Source organism: Sphaerodactylus townsendi, linkage group LG09, assembly GCF_021028975.2.
Source record: "Sphaerodactylus townsendi isolate TG3544 linkage group LG09, MPM_Stown_v2.3, whole genome shotgun sequence".
NCBI classification, from domain to species: Eukaryota; Metazoa; Chordata; class Lepidosauria; order Squamata; family Sphaerodactylidae; genus Sphaerodactylus; species Sphaerodactylus townsendi.
Window position 1 is genome coordinate 60,748,804 of NC_059433.1, and position 15,339 is coordinate 60,764,142.

Consider the following 15,339-nt stretch of genomic DNA (forward strand, 5'->3'; position numbering starts at 1 on the left):
TAAATGTCTCATTCACACTTGCTCGGGTTCTCTTTTTGATCCAGGCTGGGAAACGTCCCTCGAAGGCAATTCCCCCCAAAGACCTGGGCTTGTTTGCTTGCCCCCCCCCTCCCCTCCTCCCCTCCTCCCCTCCCCTCCCCTCCCCTCCCCTCCCCTACTTTCCTCCGGAGCATCTCCCCTGCCTCGGGTCCGCCGGGATTGAGAGGCAGTTCCGACCGGCCCCCGCCAGAGGAATCCTCCACTCCCCTCTACCTTCCCCGCTGGCCCCGCCCACTCCCAGGCTCTCTCGCCTGCGCTCTTTTTTAATAGCCGCCCTTTCTGTCGGCAACTCTCAGGTTACTTGGCGAAGTGCGGGCTCCGGCCGCCAGCCCTGGTGTGTCTCTCGCTCGCTCGCCCGCTCCCCGCCCGCCTCGCCTCGCCTGCAGCTCCGCCGGCGCTCGGATTGGGCAGCCCGCCTTGACACAGCACCGCGCCGGGGGCTCCTCGAGGACGTGTTTCAACAGATGGTTGGGGTTAGTGCGTGTCATCACGTCGGAGTGGGGATTAGGGAAGCCCAGCGCTGCCTCGCCGGAGCTGGTGTGGTCTTCTGCTCCCAAGTTGAGCAAAGAAGACCCCCCCCACCCATTCCTTTTCAATTTTAGGGGGTGTTTTGGGGGGGAGGAGAGGGGGGCCACGAGGGTGCCATCTCTTCTCCTCCAGCAGGGAAACAGCTGCGCGTTCAGGTAAAGGGGCTCCCTCGCCGCTGCTTTCTGTGACCCTCTTCCCCCCCCCACCCCCATTCTCTCCTCTCTCCCGGCCATCGTGGCATTGAATGGAATGCTGCTCCAGCACACTTGTCAAAGCCAGTTGTTGCTGCCTTATCAATGCTGCTATTGTATGGCTGACAGATAACAGTGGGCATCGCTTGATGCCTGCCTGTCCGCGGAGCGCGACGCCCCTTAATGCATTTTGAGGTCACGCTTTGCCCAAGGTGTCGAGTGGAGAAAGCCCCGGGAGGCGGCGGTGGCGGCGGAGCCATGTGTTGGACGGCTGTCCCCTCCCCTGCTTTCCGGGGGTCGCAGACTTTCGGGATTTGACAGGGCGTCGCAAGCTGGGGCCCCCGGAGGAGCTTCCAAGTTTGTGTAGAAAATGCTTTTGTATGAGTCCCTCCGTGATCCCCAAGTTGTAAGAGGGCTCACTTTTCAATGCAAGGCTGTTGTCGGTGTCCCCGGGAGACTGCTGTTTGAAGTTAGCCAGATGCTTTACAAAAGTGCCTCCGGAGAGGGCTTCGCATGCTGGAGGGTTCCTTTTGGCGCAGCAGCAGCAGCAGCAGCAGCAGCAGCACTGGGCTTGGCACCGCTTCCTCGTGCGGCGAGAGAGGCAGAAACAAGCAGCAGACCAGCCATTCGGGGAGCTGCCTTTTTGCAGCTGTGGCAGAGCAGATGGATGTAATTCATTTGCAGGTCTGTTTGCGAAAGTTTTACGAGTCGCTGAAAACTATGTAGCATCGCCATAACGGGTCATTAAAGTCTAGCTGTGTTTGTGGATTCTGTGCAGGCTACGTGAAGTGTTAATTAAATTGAAACAGATATATTTTTTAATGTTTGGGGAAGACACAGAAGCAAAGAGCTGACTGGAAACTGCTCCTTCTTTGGTTTCACTAGTGTTGCTGGCCTCCAGCAGTAAACTCTCCCGTATTCCTCAGTGGGATATGGTGCCCTGGTGCCCTTGGAGAAGGGTCTTTGGCTTACAGTGGAATCATACAACCTGAGAGTAAGCCCACTGAACTCCATCAGATAGACTTTATAGTAAAGCAGAATACGGTGGGGCTGGTTGTTGCTGTCCTTCAAAGGGCAGAGAGTGCTACTCATCAGTTAAAGCAGGTGGTTTAATTTTGCCAGCCAGGTATCTTGGAATTAGGTTGTTCACTGGTTGCTTGCAGTATGTGGCTTGAGATGTACTGAAGCTCAACATTTGCTCTAACTTTTTGGCTTTGTGTAGAAAAGCTGTACCTAAATCACTGTGCCCTGTTTGAAAATAAGTACCTTGTAGCCTTCTGTCAAAGGCTGGCATACACAGTTGTTCTTGGATGCCTCATGAGACACATGTGGGAGGTTTTGCCTCTCCTGTGGATGGGTGGAGAGGCAGAATGCCGGTACTGTCCTCAGTCTTTGCAGGTGAAAGATTTCTATAAAGGATACTGTGCACAATCCTTTCTGAAATGAGATTTTAGGAGGTGTAGGGTGCATGGATTTGTGATGGGTGTGAACTTGGCTATACCAAAAATCAACCCTCTTAAAACTTTGTAACATCGTTTAAGATATTCCCTGCCTCCCCCTCATTCTAGCATTCTGTTTGGCAGCTTTACAGATTATGCTCTGCTTTAGTCTCAAACATACCTCTGTGCAAGGAGGGATCCTTATAAATAATCCCTCCAGCAATATCAAATAAGAGCATTAGGAGACTCCTAATTAGGCTGGGAGTTAGGTGAATAAATAGAAGTGTTTTGATTTTTCAACACTCGCAGAGGAGATGTGGAAAATTTCCCAGATCCTTTAAGCCAGAAAAGTATATCTTGCAAATTGTCAAGGACTGGTGTGTGGACTAAACAGGTCAAGTTGTGCTTCTTTACATCAGCAGAAAAAGGGACAGAAACAAAGTGAAGTCCTTACAGCCAGCTTGTCTCTGAAGTTACAGGAGCTGGTAAACTTATAACTCAGCCAAGGTGCAGGGGTGGTGTCAAGAATGTAAACACACCAACAGGGCTTCTGCCTCAGTGAGGAGGCAGCTGCATTTCAGCTGACTAACCTAATGATTTGAATATTCCTGAAAAGCTCAGGCAAAACCAAGAGCCCTTTTTTCATTATTTGAAAAGCTGTTATGAAAACCACTGTGGCAACTTCAGTAGATCTGGTTGGCTACAGAAGCAAAGCTACTTGACCTGATGGACCTGCCTTCAAAAGAAAAACAATGCCCTTAAGCTGGTCTTGGATTTCTTTTTTTTGTTTTGCTTGGTTTTTGTCAAAACATAATCTACTGTTCCAGATGGTAAATGTTCAAAGGAACAATTTACGGCTATTGCTACATACCTCAAGTTGACATTTGGTTGCTTCTTGACAGTATTTGTCCTGGGTATGCACACACATACCCCTGCACCCACACATATTTCCCATTAGCAACACAACAGCTGTAAAACTGATCAGACCTCAAAGGATGTTGAGCAGTCAGATTATGTAAAGAACAAGGGGAAAAATCATTTTGAGAGCTTGGCGAACCGCTGTGGCTTCAGCAGGTCTGCCAGGCTGCAGAAGTACCTTACTATTTGTATTGATGTTGCATGACCCGCTCCTTTAGTTTGCCTCTTACTGGTCCTGATAATTTCATTGTGAAACACCAGACGTACCAGATATGTCCAGGGGCAATGTGGTGCAGTGGCTAGAGAGCTGGCATTGGACCAGGAAACATTCATATCCATGTCCAAACTGAGACATACCTAGGTGTGTGTTTATTGAAAACATGCTCATTCTGATTTTTAGGGCCCTCAAGACAGTCAACAGGCAGCTTTGGGCAAATTCCTATCACTCCATTGAACTTGTCTTACAGGGTTGTTGTGGTGATGAACTGACCGTGGTTGTGTTCAGAAAGAGCTAAACTGAAAACATGTGTTTGCCTGGGTTTTTATGCAGGTGAATGCAATTTTCAATGAATAGTTGCATTATTTTTTAGCCCAGTTTTTTGTCAAACAAATGACAAGGAATGCAATAACTTGTTGGAGACTGAACCTACTTTGATGTAGATTGGCTTAATTATGTGTTAGTTTATTACTTGGCAGGAGTTTCCTCCTTTTGGCACTTCTAGTCAAGGTAGGTGAGCTTGCTCAAATAGTGACATATTAAGGTTGTTGCTTAGCATTTTGAACTCTTAATGCTTTGTATAATTTTTGCAGAACAATGCAGAAGGGTGTATCTTTCAAAGTTGTGCTTAATTTTTTTAAAATATGCAATGGATAAACATCTTCGAAGAAATGTAGCATGTTTTGAAAGTGACAAATCTGAAATACAGTGAAATTCATTCTGAAAGTCAATTGAGCACATTATCCCAGTATCAAGAGTAGTAGAGAGATCTGTCTCATCAAAATTTTCACTCTGAGCGGAGACCAATGAAAAAAGATTATGGAAGGCTGAGATAGTGTTGAGGCAGAATTTCCAAATATGGAAGGTATTATCAACCAACACTCACAGGAAGTTAGGCATCTATGGAAAGAATGATTTTAAAAAATGATTTTCAAATACTGTGCTGACTAGGTCATTTATTGCCAAAGATCCTTCTGCAGAGTTTATTATCGAGCTTTTGAGTCACACACTAGACAATCGTATAGCTGTCTAGGCATATCAGGCTTAAAGAAAACACACTGCATTTCTGTATATTGACAGGGCTTATTACAACCATATGAAGCTAGATTCCTGGTTGTGATTTTTCATAGCTTTGAATATGTAAGGATGACTTCTTGACATCTAGGGATTTGTGCATGTGGAGATGGATGGATTTACTGCTAACAGTTTCACAAAGCTGACTAAGTGTTGTGGGAGCTGTACGACCTGAAAACAAAAAGTCTGTTCTTGTATTACCTCAGGTTTCCAGCTAAGACCCAAAAATGAGTGTATGGGGAGGGGTGGCTCAGAATTGATTTCATCATCCCTGAATTTCCCAGCTTTTTTTGTAGTCATCCATGGGGGAGGGGGCATTAATGTACAATGGCTCTGATATCTTTAACTAGAAGATTTAAATTCCTTCAAAATAAGCCTAGATGATATGGTATTTAATGGTGATCATTGTAAAATGCTAGTGGTGACCACTATTCTTGCCCCATATGCTGTGTCATAATACTGCTGTGATAGAAAGAACTTCACTAAGTTTGAAGGTGGAGGAAAAATTACCATTTTTGTTTGCAGTGAGGATTCAATTTTAATGAGACAGGGACAGCACAAGTGTCTCTGAGGTTCACAAGATTAATGTTTGAAAAGCGTACAGTTGTTCCTTAGTGTGCATGGGCATGAAAAGCTTATTTAGGTAAACCAGTATCATAGATGTTTTATTCCCTTGCACTTTTCCTATATTGCTTGTTTTACAATTCAATCAGTACTTATTATGAGTATTGCAATCCAAAGAACATTTTCCTGCAAGTAAGCCCCACTGGGGAAAAAATGGGACTTCTGAAGGAACTTGCTTAGGATTGTTCCCTGTTCTACCTGGTCTCATATCCAGGTACTAGTTTTGATTTACAGTGGCATTACTTACCCTGTCCAGACAGGGAGCAGCTTCTTTCCCAGCACTACATGTACTGATTAATAGGCAGGGGTTTTTTTGAATCCCCAGCACTTATAGGGATGGGTGGTGGCTCTTGTTCATCAGCACTTTTCCTTTCTTATCTTCTTTGTGTGAGATAGGGGACTACTGAGGTTATTCAAGAGGTAACTGTTTCAGAGTTATAAATCAGACTTGTTACTCAATAGCAAAGTGTACCATGTTCAGCCCTTTGTAGGGTCACTGAGTGCAAAGTGTAATAAATGCTATGACTTGCCCATTTAACTGTCTTAAAATATGATCTCATTCACTTTGAAAAAAACTGCATCAATAAAAATGGAGTAGCCAGCCTATACTTCATATCAGCGTCTCCACTTAACCCATAAACATTCATTACTATTGCTAGTGAGAAGAAAAGACAATTTTACTGTTTTTCTTAGCCACTCTGATTGTATGAATTTTAAAAGCAAGATGGCTTTAGGGGTGACTGTCAAATGATATTTATTGTGTAACTCATAAATAGTTGCCCACTTAGATTTCCCCAAGATAAAGAACTGTCAGAGTAAAGACATGGTATGCATCAAGGATATATGTCCCTGCTAATTTGTCCCCTTAGCTGTTTCTGAGGGTCTCTTGAACCCACAGGAACAACATTTGTGGAGGTTAGTGGTCTGTGGTAGAAGAAGCAAGCGGAAAAGTCCTGCTGTACAAAGTCTGCTGATGTTTGCATGAACGCTAGTAATTTAAACCAACAGCTGATGATCATGGAGCCCTTATCTCAGTGTCTATAAAGGATTCCAGACAGGAAGCACTGCATGATTCACAATATTGTATTATCTTATTGGGTTTGTGGAACAGGATTTCCGCGAGTCAGATGCAACTTGATGACACTTTGTCCTTGTGTTATGTCCTTTCTTGGACCTGTTATGGGAGCTTCTGATTGGCCTGGTACAACAGCCAAGAGTAATAAGAATGATGATTTCTAGCAGGCTTAGAAATGAAATGGGATAGGTAAACAAACAGGTGCTGTAGTTGCATGGCAAACCTTCACAACATGCAGAAAAAGAGTGTTAACTTTATGTAAATATTATGTTAAATAAAATGTCTCAAACACGTAATTATATTTGTGCTGGCATGCTTTCTTGCTGTATAGTTTGCACTTGCCCCTCTTCAAGCTAACTACAGAAATGCTGGAGAAATGCTGGAGACAACCTAGGTCCAGTCTCTGATGGGACTTTTGGATTCCCTTCCATAAGATGCTCAATATATTTATCTGAGTTATTAGCCAAAGTTCCATAAAAATGTGCCTAGTATGGCTTATAATAATACAAACATAACATTCAATAAAACATTAATATTGTAAAATTTTAATATGGAATAAACACAAATATCTTATGCCATTTAATTAAACTTGCACCATAGGAGGCCATTAAAGACCGTTATGTTTCAAGGCACTGAATAAACTCTAATAATACAGTTGGTTATTCCATTTTTTAATTCAGAGTGGGTTTTAAAAAACCCAGTATTTGCAAGCTTAATGAAGGCTACACTTCAATCATTATCGTATATTATCATCTTAAATCTCACAAGGATCTACTATTCATGAGCAAGAAACTACCAAAACTTCATTTCAGTGAATGAACTGTCCATGGTATGAGTGACTATAATGTTTTTAATATAGTGAATGATTGAACATATGGCTACAAAAGCCACTTGTATTTTTACTACAGAATTATTAATTCTGTTGGGAAAGTCTGCCATCTGTGACCAAAAAGCAGACCTTCCATTTTTGACAATATTTTGACTTTTTAAAAAAGTTATTCTCTTCTTTCCTCTTTGAAATTTCTCTTTTGCTTGTCCTTAGTCAAGGCTGTCCAAGAGCGGAGCTTGCTAGATCAAAGCAAAATAGCACAGGTCCTTGTGAAACCTATTAGCACTTTTCAACCCTTGTAAAGGCTGTTTCATGCAAATAATCAAAATTTGTCCTTTCTTTATGGTATAAATAGCAAGAAAATACAGTCGATATGTAGGTTAAGTACCACCACCAACCCAAAGGGCGATTGTAAATGGATCAAACAGAGACTAGCAGTCTTATGTAGCTCTGTTCAGTAAAATGTTGAAAATCTACAGAGAATGCAGGTTCTTTTCGCTTAATGTCCTAGGCATATTGGTTTGGTAAAAAGACCAACAAATGTACTTGCAATTCATTATTATTCCTGTACTACTAAGTATAAAATATTTATATACTGCTCTTTAAAATTTGAGTGGTAGCAAGAATATTTATAATGTGATACTCAAACATATCTAGAATAGTTTGTTCTTTGGAGTGATTTCTGGGATGAATCCCACTGAGGTATGCAGATAAAAATGTTGATGCAAGCTTGTCAAACATATCTGAGAAAAAGTACAAGATAAATTGTAATCTAGAAATACAGGAAGATAACTTTTCAGCAATGGAAAGCACCATGCATAAGATGTTGGATTCTTATACATGTGATTTTTTTCTGGAAAAATGTAATGCTATCCATTACTTCCAAAAGTGTTATGACTGGAAGGAAATGCTTATGTTGTAAAGTCTGGACGAATTAAGCTTTTGACTGAAGTGATCAGTTTACTTTTGTAAGGACAAATTGTTTAATAATCTTACTCTGAGGAATTCCATTTTGACCCCGATCCTCCTAAAAGTCCATCTTATTGTCGTGCGGGTGTGTTTGTGTTAAGAGAAATCATTCTGAAAGGGTGTTTACACATTACAGAATCCTTGTTTCTGCCTGTATGAGGCCTTGGAATAAGATGTTCAATGAGAATGTTGTGTTTCCCTGGTACACACTAACTCTTTTCTTTTTGTATGACCAAGGTGAACAGCAGATTCATCTCATCCTTTAAACCTGCTACCATTTTTGCATCCTCTCAAACTGCCCTGTGAGTCTTCTGTTGGGTACATTGTGAATATTAGACATATCTACAAAAGTAACATATTTTCTCAGCAGAGTCCATACCAGTTCCACAGGAAGTATGTTTCTTCATACATCCTGCTGTCCTGAGTGGAAAGAGGTCAGCTTGCACCTGGGAGGTACAAAACTTCCATTGTACTTTCTATACAAAGCTCTTGCAGTGGACATGAGGATTTAATAATGTTTAGTGTTGCCCTGACTTGACTCCTGCAGTCTTTGTTGTATAGTGGTAACTTGTTCTTTAGCTTTGTAGTATTCCTATTCCAGCACCTGAAAGGTCAATTTTGATGTAGATAAGAGTAATTGTTGCTCTTGTCAGTTGTTGAGAAAGCAAACTTTACCAACTATCACGCCTATATATAAGCAATGTATGTGTGTTCGTGCCATGAAATAACTGCTGATTTATGGTGATCTGGTAGGGTTTTCAAGACATGAGATATTCAGAGGTGGTTTGAGATATTCAGAGGCCTGCTTCTGCATGGGCTGAGAGAGTTTTGAGAGAATTGTAACTGGCCCAAGGTCACCCAGCAGGCTTCATGTGGAGGAGTGGGGAATTGAATCTGGTTCTTTAGATTACAGTTCACCACTCTTCTGTCCAAGCCATTTTATGAGAGTTGTCTCTAGACAAGGGGACCAAAGCCTTTTTCTGGAAAATTCCAGGTAACAAAACTGCCTAAACAAATAGGACAAAGAAAAGCAATCATATCTGGACCATCTTGGGCTGCAAGCAGTGGGTTTAGAGGAAAGGACCCTTTGGCTTATACTCAAAGGCTTGAATCTGTCATCCTGCCTGGACTAAGTATCTGAAAGGAAAAGAAGAACAAAATCAGCCCAGATGAAACTCTGCTGCTTCTGGCTTGGCTGCCAGCAGAATCATCCTGACTTCCTGCTGCTTTCGTATAAAGGCAATGGTGTCCCTTTAGACAAGAATCAACATGCGACTAATGTTAATAACTCAGATATTAGCTGGATGAAAACTACTTTATTTTGACATATTTGGTTCTGGATCCCTGAATGGATGACATGATACATCAGGTTTGGGCTTAAACCATCACAACAAACTGCAAGGTGGCTAAAAACTGCTGGCCTATTACTGAAACCTGGGGAAAAGAGTCAGTGTAGTGTAGTGGTTAAGAGCTAGGTGGATTCTAATCTGGGGAACGGGGTTTGATTCCCCACTCCTCCACCTGAGTGGTGGAGGCTTATCTGGTGAACCAGATGTGTTTCTGCACTCCTGCATTCCTGCTGGGTGACCTTGGGCTAGTCACCATTCTTTGGAGCTCTCTCAGCCCCACCTACCTCACAGGGTGTCTGCTTGTGGAGAGGAAGGGAAAGGAGCTTGTAAGCCACCTTGAGTCTCCTTACAGGAGAGAAAAGTGGGGTATAAATCCACTCTTTTTCTTCATGGTGGTAGGGCAATCATTGCTAACAACGTTCACCCCTAGCATTCCATCTGCTGGGTTTTCCCGCCTGATGAAGTTTATCACATTGTGGTCCCTGTTGGCCTTGCAAGGATGTTCCTGCAGAAACTAATCACAACCTCCTGGATAGCAGCCTGCATTGTGTTCCTATCATCTCACATTTTGGGCAGTTAACTCCATACTGTGTTGGCTTTCCAGATCAAACCCGATCTTCGAGACATTTATTTATTTTATTGCACACCTTTCTCAATGAGACTCAAGTCAGATTACAAAGGGTAAAAATGCAGTCAAGTAGTGCAAGATGTCCAACAAACAAGGCAAATAGTTTTTTTTGCATTTTTCTAATTTTTGTGATGCTAAGTCGCAGTATAAAGAAGAATGGCGTTGCAAAAGTAAAAAGTAATGTAGTATGATAAACATGATAATGCAGTAAACTGTGGAATAGACTACAATCATGTTCCCCTTCATTTTGGGGAAGTTATTTAACCTGAGGTGGTAGTCTTGATCTGGTTCAGCAAGGCTGGCCTTACTTTATTGTATGAGGAAAACTTTCTTGTTTCATACAACAAAAGTGAATGTACTTGTGTTGAGGGGAGAGACGTACGTAAAATTTTCTGTGTTATATACTGCAGCAGTTGGTATATGAGGACAGTTTGTTGGGGGGTCAGCTGAGTTCCTATACCATAGGATACAATAGCTTAGCACTTATGGGAGATTTGACCAATTTTTGCAAAGGTTTCTGATGAACAGCATAAGCCTGAGTTAAAGGATACTTGGAAGTAAAAGTAGGCAAGCAACAGATGAACAGATATGATTGTGGTATCAGCAGTGGAAATATTGTTTTTGCTAATTGAAGGGACGGTAAGCTTCAATTCAGGTATGTCCAAATAATCCTGGGTCAGACCTTGGGTTTAACGTACCTAACACTTAAGAGGATTAAATGCAGAAGGAGATAAAGTTGTAATCCACTTTAGGTTTCCACTGAGGAGAAAAGTCTAGTACAAATAAATAAATAAATAAATAAATAAATAAATAAATAAATAAATAAATATACCTTTCAAGCTTCGAACTGTATTGAACAGGCTTAGGATGTAACTAGGATGATATCAGTTATTAAGTCTAATGTAACTCTCTTTTTTCTTTCTACTGTCAATGCTTCTTCCAAGATGATCACTCAGTTACCTGGTGAAGTATAGACCCCCCCCCCCCAAGATAATTGTATAGGGTTTGGTTGACTCCCAGGCACAGCCTGGCAACTAACAAGAGGGCCCATTGGGACCACCGCATTGTAAGCGGTGCTACATCACTTTGAGTAAATATACCAGAAGTGACAAAGAGCAGCTCTTAGAAATGACAGAATTTCCAGCAATTCCTGTAACTATCTTTTGACACTTCCATTAAGAACTTCTGTTTAGAACATAATGCTGCTTTTTTGGTTAGAAGAGTTTTTTCTGTTGCTGCTTGAAGTGGTGGTGAGCAAAAGGAAGATCCCTTGCACCTACCAGGGGCTTGGAAGTCCTACTTGGTTCTGGCCTTTGATTTTATAAGTGTAGGGGCTAGTTAAACCAGCAAATGTTTTCAGTGGACTTTGTAGGTAGTATAACTAGCTTCTCTTACCTGGTTTGTTACTCCCACACAGTCCAGTATATTATTTTATTGACATACAGAACATTGACATGACAGCTGACAAGAAACAAAAGTAATGACTGTTGAGTAATTACACATCTTTAAGTTTTAAAACTGAATTGTTCATGGAGCCAAGCAGAAGACAATATTTATCAACCAAAAGAGAGGCTGTAGCCAAGAAATCAGAAGAAGACTGAAGGGCAGATATGAAGGATTCTTGTGTCAGAAAAGATTCTTTTCTAGAAAAGATTCTTGTGTCAGGATGTGTAGCTGGCAACCAAGGTCAAGGCAATTCCTTTTTTTTTCTGTTTAATTGCTTTATTAACAAACAAGTGTATACACAAAACAAGACAATACTTATACAAACAACATGTAGTAACATATATCATATAACAACAACAAAAACAAACAAACAAACAAACATATAGATGGGCTTCCACATGTGTGTTTTCCTGTTCGTCAACATTTCAAGTTCTTATTTTCCTGTATTATCTTCTATATTTAACTTATAATACTTCTAATATAACATATTTCTGATTATTCTTTCTGTCCAAATATATGAACCAATGTTTCCATTGTTCCAAAAAGTTTTCTTTTGTTTCCAAAATTTCAAAGCCAGTTAGTTTTGCCATTTTAATTAGCTCTAACACTTTTATTTGCCAATCTGAGATTGTAGGGATTTTGTCTGTTCTCCAATTTTGAGCCAAAACTATCCTTGCTGCTGTTGCTAGGTACTGTAATAATTTTGTATCATTTTTCTTCTGTACATTATTACAAATACCTAGTAAATACAATTCTGGTGTACATTTGAATGATGCGTTTACAATTTTTTGTATCTCTTGATGTATTGATAACCAAAACTTTTTTATTTTTCCACAAGTCCATAGTTGATGGTAGAGGGTTCCCACTTCTCCTCCACACTTCCAACAAAGATTAGATTTGTGCGTATATTTGGCTATAGTAACAGGTGTCAGATACCACCGGAACCACATTTTATAGTAATTCTCTTTGATATAATTACTGGTCGTGAATTTCAACCCTGAATGCCATAACTTTTCCCAATCTGATAACAATATTGTATGTCCGAAGTCTTGTGCCCATTTAATCATATAATCTTTAATGGCTTCATCTTCCGTCTCCAATTTCAAGCATAATTCATAAAATCTTTTTATTAAGTGATCCTCTTTTTTTTGCATTATTTCCTCTAATTCATCATAGATTCCTATTTTATTAAAAGGCTTTTCTTCTTTCTGAAAAGTACTATTTAGTTGTTGATGTAACCACCAACTTATATTCCAGCCCTCTGATTTTAGTTCTTCTAGCTCTTTTATCCTATAACTTATTTTGTTCTTTTCTTGTGTTGTTTTAATTAGATCTTTATAGGTTATCCATCCCTTGTTTACGTTGTCTCTTTTAAATAAGGCTTCGTGGGGGGATAGCCATAATGGTGTGTGATTGCAAAAGATCTTCCAATATTTTTTCCATGTTCTGTATAATGAAAATCTAATCGGGTTATAGAAAAATTGTATATTAATTTTGCCTTTGTTGTACCAGAGGTATGCGTGGATCCCGAATCTCAGATCCGCTCCTTCTAAGGTCAGCAGATTATTGTTGGAAAGCAATACCCAGTCTCTTAACCATGTTAAGCAACATGCTTCATGGTATAATTTTAGATTTGGAGCTGCTAAGCCTCCCCTGTCTTTTATGTCAGTCAAGATTTTATAGCGAATTCTGGGTTTTTTCCCTCCCCAGAGAAACTTTAAAATATCTGCCAGATTTTGAAAGGTTTGTCTGATCTAATTATTGGTAGATTCTGGAATAAAAATAACATTCTTGGTAATAAATTCATTTTTAACGCTGATATTTTTCCTAATAATGATAATTGAAGTTTATTCCAGATCTCTAAATCTCTTTTAATTTTTTTCCACAGATGTTCATAGTTATTTTCAAACAATTCTAGGTTAGATGAAGTCAAATAAATCCCTAGATATCTTATTTTTGTATTAACAGAGCCTCCCCAATTGTTCTGTATTAATTGTTTTGATTTTTCATCCATATTTTTAACTAATATTTGGGTTTTTTCCTTATTAACCCTTAATCCAGAAATTAAATTAAATTCTTCCAAAACACTTTTCATTTGTGTTAAAGAAACTATTGGGTTTTCTAAAATTAAAACTAAGTCATCAGCAAATGCTCTGACTTTGTAACATTCAGTTTTTATCTGCACCCCCTGTATCTTACAATCTTTTTTAATTTTATCTATTAATAAATCCAGAACTAAGATAAACAGCAGCGGCGACAGAGGACAGCCCTGTCTTGTCCCTCGTTGTATTGTACATTGCTTTGTTCTTTCTCCATTAATAATTATCCTTGCATTTTGTTTTGTATATATTTTTTCAATCCATTTTGTAAATTTACTTCCAAATTTCCTTTTTTTCAAAACCTCCTTAATTAATTCCCAACTCAATGAATCAAACGCTTTTTGCATATCTAAAAAAAAAGTGCTAATTGTTTATCTGGGTGCATTTCAAAATAATCTATAATATTTACAATGATTCTTATATTCTCTTTCATATTCCGTTTTGGTAGAAAACCTGTTTGTTCTGGGGATATAATTTTAGTTAATACTGACTTCATTCTGGTTGCTATTATTGTAGTAAAAATTTTGTAGTCCGAATTCAGAAGCGATATGGGTCTATAATTTGAAATTTCTAATTTATCCTTTCCCTCTTTTGGGATTAAACTAATATTTGCATTTTCCCATGTTTCAGGTATTCCTCGCTTGTCAATATTGTTAAACAAAAAGTAAAGTGCATCTATTATTTCTTCTATGAATTTTTTATAAAATAAATTAGTAAGACCATCTGGTCCAGGAGTTTTGTTAAGTTTTAATTTTTTCACGGCTTCTCTAATTTCTTCCTTACTGATCACTTTATTTAATATCTCAGCTTCTTTTTCATCAATCTCTTTGACATGATATGATGATATCATGTCTTCAATATTGCTGCTGTTTCCTCCTTCTTGTTTTTCTTTGTATAATGAAGTATAATAATTGAAGAATTCATCTTTTATTTCATCATTATTGGTTATTATTTGATCATTAATTCTTATTTTATGGATCCATTTTTCTGATTTCTTTTCTCTTAAACACCATGCCAACCATTTGTTTGGTTTATTTGCTTTCTCAAAAATTTGTTGTTTCCTACGCCAACTGTTTTTGTTTATCTCCTCTGACATCAACAAATCATGTTGATATTTTAGAAAATTTATTGTTTTCCCAGTTTCGTTGTCATTTCTAGTTTCTTGCAGTTTTTTTCCTGTTTAATTTGCAATTCTAGATTTTCTAATACTTTATATTTATTTTTTTTCTTTCTACTTTTGTGTCCTATTAATAATCCTCTTATGTAGGCTTTGTATGTATTATATTCCAATTATCATTGTTTTTTGCATTTATCTCAAAAAATTCCTTTGTTTTATCTTTACAATCTATCACAATTTTATCATCAAGTAGGAGATAATTATCTAGGGGCCACCTAAATTCTGCTATCCTGTATGGTTGTTCCAATTTCATGCTAACTGGTTTGTGGTCTGATATAAATATAGTCTGAATCTCTGTCTTTCTGGCCCAATTTGTAAATTTTGGTGACGTTAAATTACATCTAATCTTGACCACATTTTGTGTCTATCAGAATAAAATGTGTATTCTTTTTCCTTCAAATTTTTGTGTCTCCATATATCCGTGAGATTTAAACTTTGTAAGCCATCAAAAATTTTTTTTAGGTAATTTACCTTGATCCTTGTTGGCCAGTGTTTTTCCCTGATATTTTTTATCTACGGGTTTATCACCCCATTCATATCTCCTAATACCAGTAAACCTTCATATTCATGAGAAATGTTCAATATTCTGTCAAATATCATGCCAAAAAATTATCTCCATTTGGAGCATACAGGCCCACCAATAACATTTTGACACCATTAAACATAATTTCCACAAATAAATATCTTCCTTCTGGATCTTTACTAATCATTTGTGGTTCATATTTTTTCTTCACGTA

At 39.0% G+C, this 15,339-nt stretch overlaps 1 protein-coding gene across 7 annotated transcripts in view; it reads left to right on the forward strand.

Moving 5' to 3' along the window:
- The first annotated feature begins 328 nt into the window (after window positions 1-328).
- Window positions 329-15,339, forward strand: part of SULF1 (sulfatase 1) — a 111,352-nt gene continuing 96,341 nt past the window's right edge. For 3 of the 7 annotated variants that reach the window (XM_048507152.1, XM_048507156.1, XM_048507160.1), the window contains exon 1: window positions 329-512. The gene's annotated coding sequence lies outside the window, so the exon portion shown is untranslated. Of the gene's footprint in view, window positions 513-551; window positions 723-995; window positions 1,443-8,190; window positions 8,206-15,339 lie in introns of those variants that run through there. The other 4 variants (XM_048507153.1, XM_048507159.1, XM_048507154.1 and 1 more) reach the window with 3 other exon arrangements.